At 60.6% G+C, this 18,876-nt stretch overlaps 1 protein-coding gene across 1 annotated transcript in view; it reads left to right on the top strand.

Moving 5' to 3' along the window:
- The first annotated feature begins 8,588 nt into the window (after positions 1 to 8,588).
- The window catches only part of DAGLA (diacylglycerol lipase alpha), a 46,149-nt gene continuing 35,861 nt past the window's right edge, over positions 8,589 to 18,876 (top strand). Inside the window, exon 1 of the mRNA XM_062196039.1 lies at positions 8,589 to 8,622. The gene's annotated coding sequence lies outside the window, so the exon portion shown is untranslated. The remainder of the gene's footprint in view (positions 8,623 to 18,876) is intronic.

Here is an 18,876-nt window from a genome sequence, read left to right as displayed (position 1 = left end):
GCTGGTGCCACCCCCAGGAAGGCGCATCTGGCGGCAGGTGCCAGGGTACTGAGGGATGGGAGCCAGGAGTGGCCAGGTGCGCAAGGTTTGGACAGGGCAGGAGCCACCTTGGGGAGTGGAAAGACTGATTACGAAGAGTGGCAGAAGGCATGAGATTTGTCTGGTGGGCACCGGGCAGGGCCCGGGATTGGAACCAAGCCGGGAGCCCCAGCCCAGGATGTGTTTCCCATGCTTGACTTTCGGTTGGTTTGACTCCCTAGGGCGCCAGGAAGCGCCAGTGTGTGGCTTTCAGAACCCCGGGCGGCTGTTTGTCTGTTTGTTGTGCTGCCTGCGAGGCTCTTCTCCTCCCTGAGGGCCCACTGAGGGGTTCCAGTGTTCCCAGCACTTATTTCCAGGCGTTTGATCATTTTCTCACCAAATTACCCCTGGAAATTTCGCCTGCCTGAGTTCAGCCCAGGAGGTTACTATTCTGGGAAGTTTCATCAAAACTCGTTCAGCGTTTGAGTGTTCCCTGTGCTGGGAGACGGGAGGAGGCGAACAGGGCTTGTCTTCACCTGTGTTTTGGGGGCTGCTCCTGAGAATCTGTTCCTACACCTGGAGACATTTCCAGGGAGGAGTTGGGGAGAGCGGGCCCAGGCTGTGTGAGGTGAGGCAGGATGCTGCTTCTCACGGGTCTGCAATAGGCCCCCTGTCATGCTGTCTTCTGGAGCCATTTAATTAATTTATGATTGATGTTCCTAGACTTACTTGAGGTTAATTTATTATTGATGTCCCCTCATTATGCCCAATACACCCTGCACCTCCCAGCCCCTGGCTGTGCCTGATGAGCAGGTCCCAAGGTGGGTTGGGGGACAGCGAGGGGAGTGCTCCCCAGGGCTGCATTTTTGTTGCCCTGGGGAAAGGGCCCTGCGCTCGGCTTTGTCAGACCCTTGCAGACTGAGGGGTTGTGTCAGGTTCCAGGGTGTGTCTGGGAGGCTTTGGTCAGCGACAGAATAGCAGGAATGCTCACACCAGTTTCCATTTTGGTGAGTGCCAAGGAACTGAAGCCAACCCAAGGTTGCAGGAGGATCTCTCTCACTCTTTGCCCACTGCCCCAACCCTCAGTCCTCTCTTACAGGAGGCTTAAAGAGATCGAGTCACCTGCTCTAGGACACAGAGCCATTAGCTGCGAAGCCAGGGTTTGAGCGCAGGATGGATTCATTCCCATGCCCCTCTCTACACCCTGTCTCTCCTTCAGGGACCACATAAGCCCACCTCCTCCCATGAAGCCTCTCTTCGTGGCCCCCTGAATTCTAGAATGGCCCACTGAGGTGTGTGTGTGGTCACCCTCACTATTCCACATCCTCACTGAAGAATTACAAGAATAACAAAGTAACTTTTCGCTAAGCACAGATGCCAGGCACAGCTCTGAGCACTTTTCTTACCCTGCCTCCTTTGGTCCTTGTAAGCACTCCAAGAGGCAGGTGCTACTAGCCCATTTTATAGATGAGGTTTAGATACCTACCCAAGCTACCCAGCTGATAGGTGAGGGTGTCAGGATTTGACCCCCACCCCCAGCAACCTTGATTCCCAGGGTACTTGTCTGATTCTTCCTGTAATCCCCTTCTCTTTCTGTCTCCTCCGCCTGTTTCTTTATCACATACAAGGTTATTTCCAAAAGTTCTTGGAAAAGGGGAATTAAGGGTTAGCATTTTGGCATAGCAGGTTAAGCCACAACCTGTGATGCTAGCATCCCATATGGACACCGATTCGAGTCCCAGATGCCCCCACTTCTGTTCCAGTTTCCTGCTAATGCACCTAGGAAAGCAGTAGAAGATAACCCAAGTGATTGGGGCCACGCCACCCATGTGGAAGACAGGGATGGAGTTCCAGGCTCCTGGCTTGAGCTGTTGCAGCCATTTGGGAATGAACTGGAATATGGAAGTTTTGTCTCTGTCTCTCTCCCTTTTGAATAAATAGAATGCATATTTGAAAAAGAAAAACAAATGGAATTTAAAGATTTTTTTCAGTGTAAAAATATTGAAACCCACGCAGATGAGAGGTCTTCAAAAAAATCAATGAAAATGCATATTATGCAAAAGCTACACATGGACTTCAGAAAAATGTTTGTGTGTGACAAAATAGGCTTCTCTTTTAACTCCATTTTCCAGGGGCTTTCTGAGGTCCCTGTGTGTCTGTGTGCTTATCAAGCAGCTCTTGCCCTGGCTCTGCCTGGCCTGGGCCTGGCTTTTTCCTTTGCTGTGGGAACCAGGAGTGCCCTCTGCCAGCATAGGGTGGGTGATTTTAGAGAAACAGCGAGTGTGGAGGGTGCTGGGCCTGGAGCCCATTCCTGGCCCCACTGGGCAGCTCTGGGCACATCCCTCACCTTCTCTGAGTCTTCCCTTAATAGCAGAAGTGATGTTTGTCCTCCTTCCTCCCTGGCTGTCCCCAGGTTTGCCAGAGGGGCAGAGACATTGGGGACGATACTGTGCCATCTGAGGGTTAGAATTGCTTTTGATTGAGATTCCAGAGCTGGCGTGAAGGCCAGGAATGCTTAAGACCAGGCACCTAAGCTCAGGCCGTGGCATCTGCACCTACCCTTGGGGCACCCCACACAGGCAGATGGATCCTGTGGCTTGCCAGCTGCCAGGAATTTGCCCGAGGACCCTGTGTGACCAGGAGAGGGGCGTGAGATCCCTAGAGGGGCTCCCAAGCCCTGGTCCAGTGTCCTGGTAGGCCGAGCAGGGCCTGGGGGCTGCAGGGCAGTTGCTCCGGCCCTGGCTCCCCTGTTGCGTGGAGATTCAGGGAACCCACTGAGGATTCTAGGCCCTCCTTTCGCTGTCATCTCCCACACGCAGCCTAACTAGGTCAGTCCAGGCAGGGTTTGGTAAGGAAGGAGGCTAGCTCGCCAAGCTGCCGCCTGGACGGCCCGCCCCCAGCCCAGGAAACAGGCGGAAAGCCTGGTGAAGAGGTGAGCCCTGCGCCTGTTCCGGAAAGCAGTGAGACCGCCAGCCTCTTCATGGCAGGCTTCCCAGGGCGTCGGCTCGGAATCCTCTCCACTTTCTCATCAGCTCCGCTCCCAGTGCATCTCGGCACCCAGCTGGGGAAGGCGTCTCGAGCTGCAGGGCTGCCCCCTGTCCCTTGCAGAAGAGGGCAGGGCCCCGGGGCCTGGCGGGTGGGGGCAAGGCAGGCCTGGCGGAGCCCTTCGGAAAGCTGTGGCCCGGCTGCCGGCTGCCGTTAGGTGACGTTTGTGTCACTTCCCAAGTTTCCGCCTCCTGCAGGCTGCGATTACATCAGGCTCCCCTGGCACGCCCTTTGGCCAACTCCCGCTTCTTCCAGGCTCCTCCGCTGTCCTGGGACAGCAGCCTCGCCGCAGTTTCTGGGCAGGCTGCAGAAGCACTGGGCAGCTCCCCGCCCATGTCCGAGGGGACTGCCCCAGCCTTGTCAAGTCCCAGCTGCAGGGGCCGGCAGCCCCCACGCCCTGCCTCCCACTCAGCACCTGCCACCTTCAGCCTCCCGAGACCCTGCCACCCGTCAGCGCCTTGGACGATCTGCTCCGGTCCATTCATTCTCTCTCTTTAAATTCAGCATAGCCGTCGGCCTTAGCGTGAAGATGGAGCTTCATCTGAGGCCGCTGCTACATGGCTCTCAGGCTGAGGTTCCTCACCTCAAGAGCGCTACCTAGGAAGTTCTGCGCACATAGCAGATTCTCAGTCAGCCGTAACCGCTGTCCTGGACGCTCGAGATCCTTTCCCCAGGTCGCTCTGTCAGCCCAGGCCCTCCCTCTCCTGGCGCCGTGGCTCCCTGGCCTCGCTCCCCTCCAGGGAGAGCTGGCAGTGTCCCGCCAGCCTGCGGGCGTCCTGCCCTGTTCCCACCCCAGCCCTCTCCAAGACCAGCCGGCCCAGCCCCCTCCCCCAGCCCCGGGTCCTCCTGTTTTGCTTTCCTTCCCTCTAGCCCTCTTCTATCCGCTGCCTTTTCTTTGTCTAACTTTTCCTGTCCTGAGGCCTTTGGGGGAGGGTGACGTCTCCCTCAGAGTCTCTCTCTGCTCTTCCTCCTGCAAAGACCCTCAGCCCCACAGCTGTCCTTGGGCTGAGGGCCGGTGGCCTGTCCTGTCGGTCATTCTGTGTCTCCGAGTGTGGGGGCTCGTGATTCGGCCTCCTAGCTGAGAACTCTGGCAGCCTCACAAGCCCAGTGTTCCATCCTGTCCCCTCCAGCCTGGGGGCCAGGGAAGGAGAGAACCAGACCTGCTGGGGGCCACAAACCCTCACTGAGGCTCGTGGCCTCTGGGCCTGCAAGGATGTGAGGACGTAGAGGCCGGAGACCAGCCACTTCCGGAGTCTCTTCCCCCAGAGAGGCAAAGAATTCTCTCAGGAGGATGTCTCATGGCCTTGAGAAGAACTTGCCCTTCCCCTGACACCTGGCCTGGGGTCGGGGCCAGACTGTGAGCAGAGGCTAGTCTTGCCGTTCGTGGTCTCTCTCCATCCGCCCATTCGTTCCAGGACACTCATCTAGCATCTGAGGCGCAGGTGTGTTGAGCTTAGTGCCTGGAGCCCGGGCTAAATAAAGGAGAGAAGCTGCGGCCGCACCCTCAGGAAGCTCGGGGGTTAGGGACTCGCACGGAAGCACAGTTACAGCAGCATCCGAAACGCACAGTTCTAGGCCGCCTCGGTTTCAGTGCCGGAGTGCACTTAATACCAGGAGCGGCGGTGGCGCTGTGCTTCATGGGTACCTGCTTCCCCCGTGCGCAGCCTGGTGCAGCAGCCCTAGGTACAGGTAGGGCAAGGACCTCAGCATCTGCCTGCCTGGCCCCTCCCTGGCCCACCTTGCACTGGGTTTGAAGACCCTGGGAGCCAGGGAAGAACAGGCTGCTACCACAGGAAGGCCCCCTTTAGCCACGCTGCTGCTCACAAGACCCACCTCCTCCGAGCCTGAAGCCTGTCGGGGCATGGCCACCCTGCCACTCCCATTTCCCAGCCCCGCCCTCCTTGGACCTTGGGCTCAACCTCACAGGCCCGGCCAGGCCTACAGCTTCCAGGCTCACACAGGACACTTCCTGTCACCCCACAGCCCCCCTGCCAGGGCAGCTGAGCGGTTCCAGATGATTCTGCGTGCTGCCTGCCTACCGTACCATGCAGTTTAATCAACAGGCTAATGGAGCGCCCAGGCACCTCCGGAACCGCCTTCTCCATTTCTCGGGCCCCTCCCTTCTCTAGGTGAACCCCATTCAGCAGGCTTCCGGCCCTAGTAACTAAGCAGGCGCCCAGCCCACCACCTGCCCAGTACTTTATAAAAGTTTAACCTTAATGGTGTAATGAACTCCCATCATCAAGCAGCTGGAGCGGTGCATCCTGGGATGTATAAATTATAGGAGGCCTCTGAGGTTGTAATTGGACATGGCAGCCGCTGCAAGGTTGAAAGGGGCCGGCCGCACTGGGCTGAACACAGCTATTCTCTGCTTCCTTTCAAAAGGCACACAGGACCGGGTCTGGCTGCGAAGAAAGAACGTCCTCAGACCAAACCGAGCTCCTGGTTCCTCCGCCCCAGTTCTCACTTCCTGCCCCTGACCGTGTGTGTGCAGAGGCTGCTGGCTTCAGAGGCAGACCCCCCCCCCCCCGCCCGCCCGAGCTGGCCCCATGCTGCGGTGGCTGTGAGGGAGTGAACAGGCCTTGGCTCGGCTGGGGGACGGCCGACCGGGTGGACTCCAGCGCCACTGCTCCTGGGGTGTCCTCAGAGCCCTTGATTTGACTTCCCTGGGCCCTGCATGGGGCTGGAGGGAGCCCAGCTGCTGGGGTGGTGATGGGGTTGAATGGCTGCTGGCTGCAGCTCCTGCCAGCGGTGGTTCTGTCCTGTACCCTCTCAGCTGCAGTTCCCCCCCTACAGTCCGAGGGCTCATCAGCCTCTGAGGAATGTCAGGAGGGAGGTGGCCCCTGAGGCCGCTTGTCACACTGCTCCTTTAAGGGGCGTCAGGTCACATTGGAAGCTTGCTGGTGCGGGTTCCAGTTCCGTCCCAGATCTGTCTTTCTAACAAGCTCCTGTGGTGCTGCTGCTGCTGGTTCAGAGGCCACACCCTGAGTGTTTGGCCCATGGCACGTGCTCAGTTAGTGCTCTCTGTGACCAGCCATGCAGGCAAGAAGTGCTCGTCACCTGCACCTGCCCAGGGCCTGCACAGAGGCCCTCAGGAGTTTTGTTCAGAGCTCCTGGGTATGGCCCATGAGCCAACGGGAGCAGCATCATCTGAGCACAGCTTAGGATCTCAGCACCCCTGAGCATCCCCCCTGCCCTCAAGTCAGAATCCCTGTGAGTGGAGTCCAGGAAGCTGTGGGGGGGACCAACTCTGAAGGGGGGCTCACTCTCCAGAGCGGGTTTTCTCTGAGCGCAGGTTGGTTAACCAGCACCTGAGTCTCATAGGACTAGCCGGGGGGAACTTGTGAAATATCCAGGTTCCTGGACCCCACTTTGGACTCACAGATTGGGAATGGCTGGGCGAGGGCCTGGGACTCTGCATTATCCATCTCCTGTGTGCCCGTTCAAGGTTGAGAGTCTCTGGGAATCAACGGCCCCCCACTCCGGCAGATAGCTCTAGGCCGAAGACAGGAGCCCCAGGCCATGGACAAGGGCCTGCCACAAAGCCTGGGAGCCCCGAGCTGCAGGAGCAAGAGGAGGGAGGCCACCAACGACCCAGCGTAGGGGACTGGTTGGAGGCTCTCAGTCCGTCTGGCACGTGGACAACTCTGCAGGAACAGCAACAAGGAAAGGTGGTGGCAGAAAAGTGTTCAAGGAAGAAAGGCGCTCACCTTCTGCACTGCAGTGAGAAGTGGCAGGTGCAGGTGATCCTGTGTTTGGACAGAAAAGAAGCAAAGACTAGAGGAGTAGGGGCAGGCAGTAATTTCCCAGTGGCATTATATTTCATGTCTATTTTGGGGTTTTTTTTTGGGGGGGGAGAGGGGTCTGTTTTCTATGGAGGACATGTATTTTGTGATAAGAAAAGTAGGTATGGATAGACACTTCTGTTTCTGGGCTGTGAGTCACAGAGCAGTGGCCCCCGACTCCTGGGATCCTGGGGTGATCCTGCCCTGCCCAGGCTCTCCCACCTGTTTCCATCCTCTCTGCTTTGTCTTCATGAAGATGGTGAGTACCCCTCCTCTACTCCACCTGAGAGGAAAGAGTGGGGAGGGGAGAGCCACGGGAGGGAAGCCTCCCCTGCTCCCCCCCCCTCCCGGCTTGCCAGCCTCTGGCACAGAGTTCTGTTTGCCTGTGGGCATCAGCTGGATGCCTAACCCTAAACTCTGGAGTCTAGACGCATAGGATGTGCCCAGGAAGCAATGGTTGAATGAACGAGGCTGGGCACGCAGCCGACAACAGGACAGAGACCCAGCGCAGGCCAGCGCACCTCTCTTGGGCTCAGGTTCCTGGACAGTGAGATGCCGGGGGTTGGGAGGCTCGTACCCTGATTTCTCTAGGCCCCTCCTTGCCCTGATCTTCTGGGGAGTCCTGGTTTTCTAAGCTGCGTAAGGCCTCACCCTTCTGTTCCAGCTGCCCAGTGACCGTTTGTGCCTAAGTGGCTGCCCTGGGCCAAGACCTGCAGGCAAGGGCTTGAGCAGAAACGGTCCTGCCCACCACAGCTGAGCCTCTGTGCTGGCGGCCGGGGACTGAGCGTTCCAGACCTGACACTGGCCTCGGGTGAACCCTACAGCCTCTGCACTGGCTGCCTCTGGTCAGGTGTCTGCCTTTCATCCTCTCCTGGCCAAAGCCATCTTTGTCCAAGTGCCCCCCTGTGGGGCTTTGTGTCTGAGACCCCATTTCCATCAACCCCCAGCAGCCCCCAAGTCTCTTGGCCCTCCCTGAGCTGCTGCTGTTTTCCATTGAGTGGCACAGTGGGAGGGGAGGGTGGGGAGAAATCCATTCAAGCCTTTGTTTCAAAGACATTTAAGTAAACCCCTGGGCTTTGTGTGGTCACATGTCTCCAGTCTTCTTACAAAGTAATGGATGGGTTGCAGGATCTCTCCCACCACCCACTTCCCTGCCTGGGAAGGCAAAGAGGCCAGTCCTCAGGAAGAACCATGCCGAGGGGCTGGAAGATCAAAGCTGGGGTGTGAGCAGCACCAGGCCTGTGACGCCCAGGGAAGCGGCCCCACAGGCCCTCTTTGCGATCCGAGCATGTTTTTCCTGGCCCAAGGAGCCCGCAGAAGTGAAGTGACCTTTGCCAGCGCCCCAGAGATTGGCATTGGGAGCTCATGGTGGTGCCCAGCACGGAGGCTTGCACAGGCAGACTGCTGGCTGCACGCCGGCCCTGCACAAGGGGCGCCCTGCTTTTGTGTGGACGGCGGGGAGTAGGGGGAGAGGAGCAAGTAAGCCTTGCATTCCCCCTTTCCTGCCCTTCCAGAAAACCTCCGCTGTCTGCTTGGGGCTGCACAGTGGATCCTCTGAGGGTCCCCCAACACCACAGCCCTGCACCCACTGGCCTGCCCTGTACCCGCTGGCCTGCCCTGTGTCTACGTTACTCTGTACCGTGAGCTCCTTGAGGATGGAGCTTGGTGTCTTCATGGTCACATCCCCAGAAGTCCTGCTGAGTGCAACTGATGCCGTCTGCGTCTGCGAGCTCCCAGGCCCTGGGTCCACTCTGCCACCCAAGGCAGTGGGCAGGTGTGCACAGAACGTCGTCCTCAACCTCACCTCACCTGGAAGGTGGCCCTCCCTGGGCAAGTGTCAGGCTGGAAGGGATTGGAGTAATGGGACAGGAGAAATGTCCCCCCAGCCACAGCTAAGAAGGGCACCCATCTTTCCCCGGCCCCTCTCCTGTGCCCTGGGGCTGCTGGCAGCCAAGAGGCTGCCACTCACACCAACTACCAACCGGTCTGGCCGGTTGGTGGGGACCTAGTATGTGTCTCTCTCGGGGACAGCTTGCCCTGCTGTGAGAAGTCTTCTGCCCATCCCTCTTCTGCCCTGGGCAGCGCAGTTCTCTGGTGGCCTGCTGTCCTCCTCACCCCCTCCTCCTCTGGGGGAGGGAGAGTTGGAGGGCCCAGTTGCAGGCAGCAAGAAGTCAGGGTGCTGGGCTCAGGGCAGAAGAGGATCCCTGCCCCCCTGCGACCTTGGGGTTCCTGAGGCCCTAGAAGGCAGGCTGCTTGGAGGCTGGAGTGCCTGGCATCAGGCAGGAGCTGGCAGGGGACAGGGAGCCATTCTCCCTCCTCTTCCCTACCCACGCACCCAAGGTGAGGGCCCAGAGGCCCAGAGAGGGCCTTGCTGGTAGGGTGTGTGCCAGTGAGTCCTCACTGCCCCCACAGCGCCTGTCTCAGGGAGCAGGAAATGGGGGTGAGGGAGCCTGGGTGTTCCTCTCGCCCTCTGCGGGAGGGGCTGGCACCCCACTCCGTAGGTGTCAGCGGAACCATCACCAGTGGTGGGTGCTGGTGCTGGGATTTCCCTGGTGACTCACCCTGGGCCCGGCTGTGCCTCCTCCAAGGCAGGATCTGTGAAGGTGTCTGGGTAGTGACAGCGGCTCACGTGGGGTCCCTGTGCTTAAAGGCAGGGGGCCCCTCTGCTGACCCTACACAGGCTATGGGCAGGGTGCCCCCAAACCTCCCAGCCCCCATCCTGAGGCTGCCTTCCCCCTCAGTCTGCAGCAAGCACATGACCCCCACTTTCCACCACAGGAGGAGCCTGGGAATGACTCCCCCACCCCCACCTGGGGGTAACAGGCCTTCCCGCCCCCGCCCCCACTGCAAGAGGCCAGAGAAGGAATAGGGAAACCATTGATTCCTCCCCGGTGAGCAGCACTGCACACACAAGGCAGCCCAGGCAGCCACTGTGAGAGGCAGGAAGTGGGGTCAGCATAGTGACCCTGCTGGGGCCAAGGACCCCTAGGAGAAAGGGGGGACTGCAAGCTCTCCCCACAGGCAAACCCACACCCGAGTCTGCTGCCGTTCCACAGATGATGCCCTGGAGTGCGTCTTCGGGCCCTCCCCCGAGCAGGCAGCGGCAGGCGCAGTCAGTGGGACGGAGGTGTCGCAATTACGGTTGTGGGGGGCTGGGGAGGACGGAGCAGACAGCACGGCGGAGTGTGCGGCTTGCAAGCAGGCCTGCGGGGGCGGAGGCAGCAGGGCTGCGTGGGGCGGGCTGGGGGCTGGGACAGGGGGTACAGTTCTGAGGGATCGGCCCCAAAGTGCTGCCTTCCTGTGGCCAGCTGTGCGTGGGGGGTCAGGGCACAGCCCCCACTCGGGGCCGCTTGGGGCCCTGCTGCCAAGGCTGAGGGCAACAGGGTAGCATTCGGTGCCCTGGCATGGTCCGGTCTTGGCAGGTGGACTTCTCGGTCCCTACCTACCCTCCTGGCACAGGGAGAAATGCAGCCATCTCTGCTGGCACGGTGCCTCAGGGCGGCCCCAGGGTCACGCCGAGCAGGGTGTCATACTGCCCCAAAGGCGTGTCCGTTCCATTTGTTGTTCTGATTCCTCTGTGGGCAGGGGCAGGGTAGGGTGGCCTGGGAAGGAATGTGACCAGTGGGCCCAGCCCTGCCCAGCCTCCCGAGCCTGGAGGCAATGGTCAAGAGCTTGGAGGCTGAGCTGGCTGTGGCTGGAGGAGCAGGTGGGGCCCTGCCCATACTGGGGTGGCCAGCACCACCTTAGCCCTGTAAAGGTGGCTCTTGTTAGAGTTGGGAGGCAGAGCTCTGTGTGGCAGGCCAAGTGGTGCTGAGGGCAGGACACAGCCAGCCCTGCACAGGATGGTGCCAGGGCCCCAGGAGCCCGATGCAAGGCAGGGTTGTGGGTCTTGCCATCAGCTTGGGTCTCCGTGTCGTTGGCCCTCGTGTGAGCATGTGGGATTCAATGGTACACAGGTTCCTTCGCACCTGGCTTTGGCAAACAGGCGAGGGTCCCAGGGACTTCTGTAGGGCTCCTGCTAGCCAGGGGCCTCTGTGGCGAGGAGCAGGGCGGGTCCTCTTCTTGGTCACTCTGTCTCCTGCTAGAAGTTCCTGTACCTTCTGGCGGGTGGCTGGGCTCTCAGTAAACAGTAGCTGGTGTCAGTGCCCAAGTCAGCCTTAGGTTGTCATGTTCGTTATTGTGAGGTTAGCTCCCCAGAGCCCCGGGGGGCTCCCTGGAAGAGGCCGTGCGACTCGTGTCCTGGGCTGGCCTCCTCACCCCCAGCCCGCTCCAGAATCAGAAAGTCAGACGGGGGCAGCCGGCGGGTCGGGGCGGGCAGGAGGGGGCTGTGGGGCTTGGCTGAGCCACCAGCTCCCATCTGCAGAGGGGCGGCCCAGCCCTCCCGAGTTGGCTGTGGGGCCTCGGAGCGAGGAGCGCGTGTTCTCCAAACATCTCGCAGCAGATGGCTGCCACGCTGCCTTTCTCCCTGCAGTTCCGGTGCTCTTCCCTTCCCTTTGCTCACCCCCTGTTAACTCTGGCTTCTGCTTTTGGAGATGGGGAGGCATCCTGCAAGCCCCCAGAGCTGCCTCTGACTGTGGGTGAAGCTTGGTGCTTGCAGCCTGTGGCAGCTTCCGCAGGAGACGAGACCTTGGGCCCCACCCGCCCTGTCGGGGACATGCAGTTTTGCCCTGGTTCCCACATGCCGCCTCCGAGCCTCTCTGGCCAAGTGATGCTGGCAGCGTGCTCTGAGAGGAGCAAGGGAGCTGGGCCGGGGCCTTGTCTGACATTTCTTGAGCAGCTGCTAGGCAGCAGGCACTGTACCGGGTGCCAAGGACATAGAGCTGCAGAGTACAGCCCTGCCCTCTGGCAGCACCCAGCCTGGTGGAAGCCGGAGCGGAGGGGACCCTGGGATTGGCGGGCCCCTCTGACTTCATGGAGGAGGTGATATGTAGGTTAATTCTTAAACGCTGAGGAGTTCCCGGAGAGCCCACTTGGAAAAGGCATGCAGGGCTGAGAGAACAGCCTGTGCAAAGGCAGGGAGGCCGGGGGAGCTCTGCCTGCACTGCACGTGCTCCACTGTGGCCAGCAGCAGGGCGCAGAGAGGCAGTGTGGCTCCACCGCACAGGCTCGTCAACCTCTGGCTGTTCGTGGGTTGGGGTCCGCCTGCAGCCCAGGAACAGGAGCCAGCGTTGGCGCAGGCCTTTCTCAGCACAGCCGACTTCTGCTTTGAGTCGGGGCTGGTGGGAACCATCCCTGCTGATGGAGTACAGCCAGGCCATCAGGGGTCTGGTGTTGGCTCCACAACCCCGAGGGATTGAGGCCAGAGGGTGAGAGAGCAGTGAGGCAAGCTTGCCCTGGGAGCACGTGGAGCAACCAACCCCAGCTCCACCCACACCCAGAGGCAGCTCCAGGCCGAGCTCCTCGGTGCTGAGGCCTATGCTTTGTGTGCACCCCTTGTGCATCCTCTTCAGCCTTCCTGAAGGCTGTGCATGGTGGCCATCGCGGCCTCAAGGTCCCAAGACTTAGAGTCACCCAGACGAGACGTGGCCTGGTAGAGACCTTGGGGCCCAGGTCAGCAGGACCCTGTCCAGCACATGGCCTGCTGGGTTACTCACTGCAGAGAGGCCTGGGGTGGCGGGTGGGTGGCACCCAAGCATCGCAAGCCCCCCTCTGAGGACTCACAGCCTGCCTGTTCCCTGTCCTCACAAGTAGGCCTCTCTGGGGGAATTTGGTGGCAGGAGGATCAAGTCATCTGCCCTGGGGGACCCTCCAAGTATGGAAGCCTGGTACTGGGGTACCTGCAGCTGCCGTTGGCGGGGCCACCAGAGCATGGCCTTGTAGGGCTGTGGCCTGGCAGGGTGAGGCCTCTTGTTTGCTTTTCCCAGCCCTGCGCTTGCCGTGCCGCTTGTACCTGCCTGTTTGCCCAGAGATTTGCCCTCCTAGAAGATGGGCAAGGTGGGACTGCGCCAGGGTGGCAGGCAGGTGGCTTCTGGGCTCCCAGCTTTTCCCACAGGACTCACACTGCCTGTGAGCAAGACGCTGGCCTCACCCACACAGAGCATGTGACCTCACAGTGCCCGGGCCTGGCATGCCTGGCGTGCCAAGGCAGCAGTGGCTGCAGCAGCTGGACTGTCAGCAAGGGGCAGGAGAGGCCCCCCAGAGCCCTGGTAGCTGGGGCACTGGCCCTGGGGTGTGGGGCTGAGGGGCGGCATCAATGGGGCTTTTGTGTGGCGAGGGGCAGAGGCACGCACAGACACATCTGCTCCTTTTCTGGATTTCTTGGAGCAGCCGTAGCTGTCTGCAGGCCCCCACCCTTCCTCCGAGCAGGAGAGCTTGCCCATTCGACCAGCCCCTGCCCTGACCTTCCCTTCACCCCCTTTCAGATGAATCAGCCCCGGGAGCTCAAACTCCTCCAGCCTCAGGGCCTGCCTAGGAGGCACAAGCCCTGGACCTGATTCCCCTCTGTGTGCCCTCCAGAGAGTAATGGCTCCCAGCATTCTCTCTCTGGGCCGCCTGAGCTCATTGCCAATGGCTCCTGGAGGCTGTGGTCCTGGTCCTGGGACCAAGGCGCTGAGAGGCACAGGTTAGGCAACTAGTGGCTGGAGAGATCTGGCGTCCCTGGGAAGAGGGAGCCCTCTCCCTCCCTGCAGGCCAGTCTCACCAAGTGGCTCTGGTCCCGTGAGGACGCGAGTCTCTGGGCATGTGGTCTCGGATTTTTCTACCCTGCTTTGCATGGCGGCTTTTAGCAAGCCCGCTGCCGTGGGCTCTGTGCTGCTCAGTACCTGCTGTACAAGCTGTGAGGATGAGCAGGCCGTCACCAAGACACTGCCTGGTGTCCTTCGTGGCAAAGAGCTCTGAGAACCTAGAGCAGCTGGGAGGGCATCTTCTCTCTCAGTTGGGCACAGCTGCAGGAGGTTGCCTGGACTGGCTCCTGGGAAAGCCCGCCCGTCAAGTGCTGGGAGTGAGGAGGCTGGTGAGGGTAGCCTCAGGCTGCTGGCTGTGGGAAGCACAGGTAGCCCCATCACGCCTTCTCAGCTGGGAGCAGGACCAATGGAGACGAGGAGTACTGGTCTCCTGGGCTTTGTCACGTAAGCTGCTGTGACTGCCGGACCCTGCTCTGCCCCTCCTCCTACTGCTTCAGGGGTGGGGTGGAGCCCGAGCTCTAGATGGGGCACAGCCTGAGCGCAGCCCCTTCACCCCTGCTCCTGTCTACTCCTCCAGCTGCCATAGTGGCGTCGGCCGGAGCCCGCTCACACGCAGCTCTGTGCCAGCCTGGCCTTTCCTCCTCCCAGAGCGTGGCAGATGGGGCAGGTGCTCTTGCAGTCCCCTCTGAACAGGTTAAGGAAGTCCCATTTGTGCGGAGCCCTCAGCCACACCACTTGGTGGTTCTTTATCCCTTTCATCCAGGAATTGGAGCTCAAAGAGGCCACGACTTGCCCACACCTGTTCGGTAGCCTGGCCCAGTTTCCAGCCTGGATCCTGTGACGCCAAGCCCCACGCATTTCCCTCTCTGCCCCTGCAGCCGAGAGAAGTGCTAATAAATAAGCACATTAATACATAATTAATCCCACCCCCCTCCCTCCGGCCGTTTCCCCCGGAGGCGCTGGGAGCCCTCCCCAGACGTGATCTCATGCGTCCTGCAAAGCCCCAGAAGGGCTGAGAGAAGGCTCTGAGCAGGCGACAGTGGAAGGGCCGGGCACAGAGGGGCCTCAGGACTAGAAATTGCTCCCCCCGCCCCCCGCACAGCTGCTGGCCCTGCCTCTGCCTCGGGGTTGGGGGATGCTGGGATGCCGCTCCCACCCTGCCTGCAGTCTCCTGTTGGACAGGTGTGAGCGGGAGGAGCTGGGCCCTCATGTGGTCCGGGAGAGGCTCCAGTCAGGGGAAGTGTGTGGCTAGGGCTTCTCTTAGTGCTTTCCTTCCAAGAGGCCTCCCTCTGACTCACTCTCCTGTTGTCCCTCGGAGGTTGGCAGAGAGAAGATCGGGGTCACGGGAGGGAAGTGGTCCCATTACCAGGTCTGCTTGCTTGAGTCTCCCTGTCCCTCTCCCTCCGCCGTGGGCAGGGTCTGGGGCTCAGAGACTGAGCCTCACTGATGGGTTAGGTTTTGACCTTCGTTCTGACGGGCTTCCGACATGGGGGCCACGGCAACCCTGGGCCACGGCCTGTGTGCCTCCCAGAGCCATGGCAGGGTCCACAGGAAAGCAGGTGGGAGGGCACAGCACCGCAGGGCTCCGCACCTTCCCCACGACCGCGGACCGCACTGCATTCCTGAGCCACGGGCTGCAGGGCCTTGGAAATGGAGAGGAATGGGGTGAATCCTGGGACAGTGCAAGGTCCTCTGGGCAACAAGCAGCCCATCTTCCAGATGAAGACCCCAGGCCTCTAGCGGGGACCTCATTTCCCTGGGGCTTCACTCTTGCAGGCAGGCCAGAGCCAGCTCAGCCCAAGCTGCAGACCCTGCCACCGGGACAGGGCTCCCACCTCCTGGCTGCATCCTGAGTGTTTCTCCCCCTCACACCAAAAGTCACACTTGCTCAGGTCCACAGGGAGGTGGGGGGAGCTCATCAGTGTGGGCAGCCCCACAGCAGCAGGTCCTGCTCATGGTGTCTTTGCAGAAAAGTCGCCAATATCCCCTTCCCACCACAGTTGCCTCATCAGTCAAATAGATGCCACATTTCCTCCCTGCCTCGCCCACAGCACGGCCGTTGGGCAACAGTGAAGTCCAGGCTCAGTTGCTGCTGCAGGGGGCAATTCAGGATCTGGCTTTGGAACCTGGGCCTGGGGCAGCCTGGCGTGGCAAGAGCCAGGGGCTAGAGTCAGGGCCCTGGGCTCTGGGCTCAGCGCCACACAGGCTGCTGCTCCATGTCTTCTGTCTCTATCCCTTTGCACCATCCTCAAAAATGGCTTCTCTTTGAAGCAGCAGGGGACTTAGTGACTCCTGCCACCTGCCAGGTCTTTTGCTGGGTGTTGGGTCCCTGCCTGGGAGAGCCAGGCCTGGTGAGAGCAGCCAGAGAGTAAAGAGGAGGGCGTTAGTGCACAGAGATGAGAGTTAAATAAGACAGTCCTGGGACAGGAAAGGACCGGGCTCCCTGAGATGGGCGGCAGGTCTGAGGAGGGAGGGGACATTTGAGCTAGGAACTGAGTGAGTCAGAGGAAGGCCAGCCACGCAGAGATCTGAGTGTGGGGGTGGGGTGAGCTATGTCCAGGCAGGAGGAGGCGTGAGGGCAGAGGTGTCAAGACAGGATGCACTTGGCCTTTGTGAGGGTGAGCAAGAAGGCCAGTGGGCCTGAGAGGGAAATGAGCCAGGGCAGTGTGGGGAGAGAGGAAGGCAGGCAGAGGCTGGGTCCTGCAGGGCAGGCAGCCAGCAGAAGAGGAAGGACTGGAAATGGTGGGTGGGTTGATGGATGGACATATGGAAGGGAGGGAAGAGGGATGGGTAGATGGGTAGATGCCTGGATAGGTAGTTGGATAGTAGTTGGATAGGGAGAGGGGAGAATAGATGGGAAGATGTGTGTATGGAAGGGAGAATCAAGGGAGAAGGAGAGGGGAGGGGAAGAGGATGGATGCATGGCTGGATGCATGGCTGGATGGATGGGAAGAATATATATGGAAGGAAGGGAGGGATGGGGGAGGGGAGGGGAGAGAAGGATGCAAGGTTAACCTGAAGCAAATATCCCCTCGCCATCCCCCTTCCTGCATGGGTTTGTTTGAGCTCTGAGATCGCCTCACCTCCCATGGGGTCGTGTTGGTGGTCAGGGCTGGGTGGCAGGAAGAGTGACGAGTTGACTGTTCAGGGGAATTACTTCCAGTCCCGCGCATGTGCTCACCCCTGAATGGGTGCCCGACAGTCTGACAGGTTGGACTGCCTGTGCGCAGGCTTGCTTAAGGTCAGGACTGAGCTGGACTGAGACTTTTAGGGGACCACGTTGAGTTATGGGGAGGGCAGGCAGCCCCAGGCCCCCATTCTCAAGGTGCTCCTCTGAGATCGGGTGCCCTCCTGCCTGCCTGTGCAGTTTCACAAGCCAGGAGGCCGGGGACGCCCTGGACAGTGCCCTCATCCACATACTACTTCCACCTGCCAAGTCTCAGTCTGTGCCACACGCTTCTTTCCACCCTGACACCCATGTCACCCATGGTCCCCCAAGCCCAGATCCAGCACCTGGCCCCTCGCCTCCCATCCAAGCTGTGATGGGACTGCCCCCTCCCAAGCACACATGGTGGGGTTCATCATCATGTGTGACGAGTGACTTCCAGCTGCCTTGCTTTCTGGGCTGTGAACCCTGTGCCCCTCATTGGCTTTTATTTATTGCCATCTTCCCATGGCACTCAGTGGGAGCCCTTATGATTGGATGGATGGGTGGAGAACAGCTGTGTGCCTGAATTTAATTTTAACCATACTGCACCTGTGTTCGCACTAACCAGGGCCCGCCCCCAGAGCAGTCTCCTGCCTTTTCTCCTTGAAGAGCCTGTTCTGGAAGAGGCCATGTCCCCTCTGTGGCTGTCTCCCCCAACCCCCATTTGCAGGCAGCATGGAAACAAATATTGGCCACCTGTGAATGTTGGGACCTCACCTGCCGGGTCTGGAGACCACTTCCTATCCTGTGCTCCTAGGTCAGCCATGCCCGGGGTTTGAGGCCCAAGCCTGCCTGTGAGCTCTCAGGGAGGAGCTAGCTCAGAAGCATGCCAACGAATAAACGCATGCAGCAACCGCTAACCATTGTCACGGGGCCCCTGTCAAAGTAGACTGTGTCCCAGGAGGCTTCCAGGGTGATGATGAGTTTGGAAACCAGGTCAAACCGAGAATCGTGGAGGAACCATGGGACTGGGAAGGTGGGGGAGGTGGGACTTGGGGTCACCTGGCTTTGGAGGTTGCAGCCCTGAACCGGGTTCCTGAGGGAGCCTGATGCTGGAAGCTGCCTCAAGTGTATGGACAACAGCCGAGCTGAAGCTGGCCGGCGGCCTTGAGTGCACGCCCCTTCCCCGCCATCTCTTGGGCTGGCCAAGGCTTTGCTCTCCAGGGGCCTGGCACCCTCAGGACTTCGCGTGTGAAGACAGTGGGAAGCTCAGGCCTGTCTCCTTCCGTGTTGGGTTTGCCATGCAGATCGAGGACCGTGCCCAACCACGGGCACTCTCATGTCACGTGGGTGCTCTGGTCAGCCAGGCTCTGTCAGAAACAGGCAGGAGGAGGGGGGCACCTAGGAGGCCTCGCAGCCCACGATTCTAGGTCACCTCCTGCAACATCCAGAGACAGGAGTGGTATTTATAGCAGCCAGCGGCCACCGGGGGTGGAGAAGTCAGCACGAGCTCTGACGCAGGCTGACCCCCCAGATCCCCCAGCGCCTGCTGCCTCCCTCACCCCCACCCCAGCCCCCACCCCGGAGCCTCCCTGAGATGAGCAAGGAAGGTCTGGGCCCGCCGAGGAAGCAGGCTTTGTCAGATTGTCACCCCGAGCCCCGGAGGAGGCGAGGTGCCACTTGGGCCCAGCAGGAGCCCCAGCCTCCGCCAGGCTCGCCAGGACTTTGGCTGACAGCCCCAGGTGGGCATCCCATTAGCACTCAGCGCCTGCCCTGCTGCTGCTGCTCCGGAGGCTGCCGTCAGCTCCTTTGTTGAAAGCTCCGTCCCCCGGAGTTCCCAGCAGCTGCACTGACCACCGTCAGGCCCACGGGGGTCAGCGAGAGGCCCGCCCCAGCCCACGACCGCCAGTGGAGGGGCCGAGGGCACTGGCCCCGGCTGACTGCAGCGAGGCCCTGCCAAACGCCTGTTACTTCCCTGCTGTGTCCTTGCTAAGTGGTGGTGGAGAGCCACCCGGGCTGCAAGGATGCTGTCCCCGCCTGTGGTCACCAGGGCTGTGCAGAGCACGAAGCCGCCCCAGCTCCGCCTCCTGCCACACCCAAGGAGCGGGTCTGAAAGCAGGGGACACAGAAGGAGGAGTGTGACAAGGCTGGGCCCCCAGGCTCCTGAGGGCCAGTCCTCCGGGCAGGAACTCGATGCCAGACTCCGGAGTCCCAGGCCGAGCGGGTGGGGCCCTGTCCTTGCCTGGCACCCGGAGCC

This window comes from Lepus europaeus, chromosome 7, assembly GCF_033115175.1.
Source record: "Lepus europaeus isolate LE1 chromosome 7, mLepTim1.pri, whole genome shotgun sequence".
Lineage (NCBI taxonomy): Eukaryota > Metazoa > Chordata > Mammalia > Lagomorpha > Leporidae > Lepus > Lepus europaeus.
The sequence above is the reverse complement of the archived record's forward strand: the minus strand, read 5'-3'. Positions and strand labels throughout refer to the sequence as shown.